Below are 2,942 nucleotides of genomic sequence, written 5' to 3'. Positions count from 1 at the left end.
TTTGCTTGTGCTCTTCAGTTGTTTAATCTGTTTTATATACAGTTGAAGTCAGAAGTTTACATTAACTCATTTTTCAACCACTCCATACATTTCTTGTGCACAAACTATAGTTTTGGCAAGTCGGTTAGGACATCTACTTTGTGCATGACACAAGTAATTTTTCCAACAATTGTTAACAGACTACTATAACAGATTATTTCACTTATAAATTCACTGTATCATAATTCCAGTGGGTCATAAGTTTACATACACTAAGTTGACTGTACCTTTTTAAACAGCTTGGAAAATTCCAGAAAATTATGTTATGACTTTAGAAACTTCTGATAGGCTAATTGACGTCAATTGGAGGGGTTCCTGTGGACGTATTTCAAGGCCTACCTTCAACCTCAGTGCCTCTTTGCTTGACATCATGGGGAAATCCACAAAGACCTCAGGAAAAAAATGGTAGACCTCCACAAGTCTGGTTCATCCTTGGGATCAATTTCCAAACGCCTGAAGGTACCACGTTCATCTGTTCAAACAATAGTACGCAAGTATAAACACCATGAGACCACAGCCGTCATACCGCTCAGGAAGGAGATGCGTTCTGTCTCCTAGAGACTAACATACTTTGGTGAGAAAAATGTAAATCAATCTCAGAACAACAGCGAAGGACCTTGTGAAGATGCTGGAGGAAACGGGTACAAAAGTATCTATATCCACAGTAAAACGAGTCCTATATCAACATGACCTGAAAGGCCACTCAGCAAGGAAGAAGCCACTGCTCCAAAACCACCATAAAAAAGCCAGGCTACAGTTTGCAACTGCACATGGGGACAAAGATCATATTTTTTGGAGAAATGTCCTCTGGCCTGATGAAACAAAAATAGAACTGTTTGGCCATAATGACCATCATTATGTTTGGAGAGAAAAAAGGGGGAGGCTTGCAAGCCGAAGAACACCATCCCAACCGTGAAGCACGGGGGTGGCAGCATCATGTTTTGGGGGTGCTTTGCTGCAGGAGGGACTGGTGCACTTCACAAAATAGATGGCATTATGAGGAAGGACAATTTTGTGGATATATTTAAGCAACATCTCAACACATCAGTCAGGAAGTTAACGCTTTGTTGCAAATGGGTCTTCCAAATGGACAATGACCCCAAGCATACTTTCATAGTTGTGGCAAACTGGCTTAAGGACAAAGTCAAGGTATTGGAGTGGCCATCACAAAGCCCTTACCTCAATTCTATAGAAAATGTGTGGGCAGAACTGAAAAAGCGTGTGCGAGCAAGGAGGCCTACAGACCTGACTCTGTTACACCAGCTTTGCCAGGAGGAATGGGACAAAATTCACCCAACTTATTGTGGGAAGCTTGTGGAAGGCTACCTGAAACATTAATTTAAAGGCAATGCTACCAAATACTAATTGAGTGTATGTTAACTTCTGACCCACTGGGAATGTGATGAAAGAAAAAAAAGCTGAAATAAATTCTCTCAACTATTATTTCACATTTTTAAAATAAAGTGGTCATCCTAACTGATCGAAGACAGGGAATTTTTACTAGGATTAAATGTCAGGAATTGTGAAAAACTGAGTTTAAATGTATTTGGTTAAGGTGTACGTAAACTTCCGACTTCAACTGTAAGTCATGGATGGGAAGGAACTCCAGCCTGCTTAATTTGCCCACATATTGCTGACGAATGAAGAAAATGCACTGAACAATTGCACTTGTTTATGAGTGAGACTAATTATTTTCACTTTATTGCAGATCTTTTGCTACAGTATAGAGATCCTATTTTTGACATTTCCATCTGCAAAGTTCAGAACGTTTCTCTTCACGAAATAACACCCCAGGACTGGTGAAAGCTAGCCTAATGATGGGGCTTCTTCATATTGCTTTTTCATACCTGTAAAATATTTTACAGTGCTGTTGAAAAATAAGAGGAAGAACTTTACATTGAGAAACTTATGGAGTCACTACATGTGGCTTTCACTCCTCCACTACTGTTTTTCTGCACTGATCTGAAAGTGCATGCTCCAAGTAAATAGAAGAAAATCACATCACGTAAGCCTGCTGATCATTTATACAGTCGTGGCCAAAAGTTTTGAGAATGACACAAATATTAATTTTCACAAAGTCTGCTGCCTCAGTTTGTATGATGGCAATTTGCATATACTCCAGAATGTTATGAAGAGTGATCCGATGATTTGCAATTAATTGCAAAGTCCCTCTTTGCCATGCAAATGAACTGAATCGCCAAAAAACATTTCCACTGCATTTCAGCCCTGCCACAAAACAACCAGGTGTGAGTGTTGACAAGGACAAGGCTTGAGATCACTCTGTCATGCTGATTGAGTTGGAATAACAGACTGGAAGCTTCAAAAGGAGGATAGTGCTTGGAATCATTGTTCTTCCTCTGTCAACCATGATTGCCTGCAAGGAAACACGTGCCGTCATCATTGCTTTGCACAAAAAGGGCTTCACAGGTAAGGATATTGCTGCCAGTAAGATTACACCTAAATCGACTATTTATCGGATCATCAAGAACTTCAAGGAGAGCGGTTCAGTTGTTGTGAAGAAGGCTTCAGAGCGCCCAAGAAAGTCCAGCAAACTCCAGGAATGTCTCCTAAAGTTGATTTAGCTGCGGGATCGGGGCACCACCAGTACAGAGATCGCTCAGGAATGGCAGCAGGCAGGTGTGTGCATCTGCACGCACAGTGAGGCAAAGACTTTTGGAGGATGTCCGGTGTCAAGAAGGGCAGCAAAGAAGCCACTTCTCTCCAGGAAAAACATCAGGGACAGACTGATATTCTGCAAAAGGTACAGGGATTGGACTGCTGAGGACAGGGGGAAAGTCATTTTCTCTGATGAATCCCGTTTCCGATTGTTTGGGGCATCTGGAATACAGCTTATCCGGAGAAGACCAGGTGAGCGCTACCATCAGTCCTGTGTCATGCCAACA

This window comes from Oncorhynchus mykiss, chromosome Y, assembly GCF_013265735.2.
Source record: "Oncorhynchus mykiss isolate Arlee chromosome Y, USDA_OmykA_1.1, whole genome shotgun sequence".
In the NCBI taxonomy this organism is placed as follows: Eukaryota; Metazoa; Chordata; class Actinopteri; order Salmoniformes; family Salmonidae; genus Oncorhynchus; species Oncorhynchus mykiss.
The sequence above is the reverse complement of the archived record's forward strand: the minus strand, read 5'-3'. Positions refer to the sequence as shown.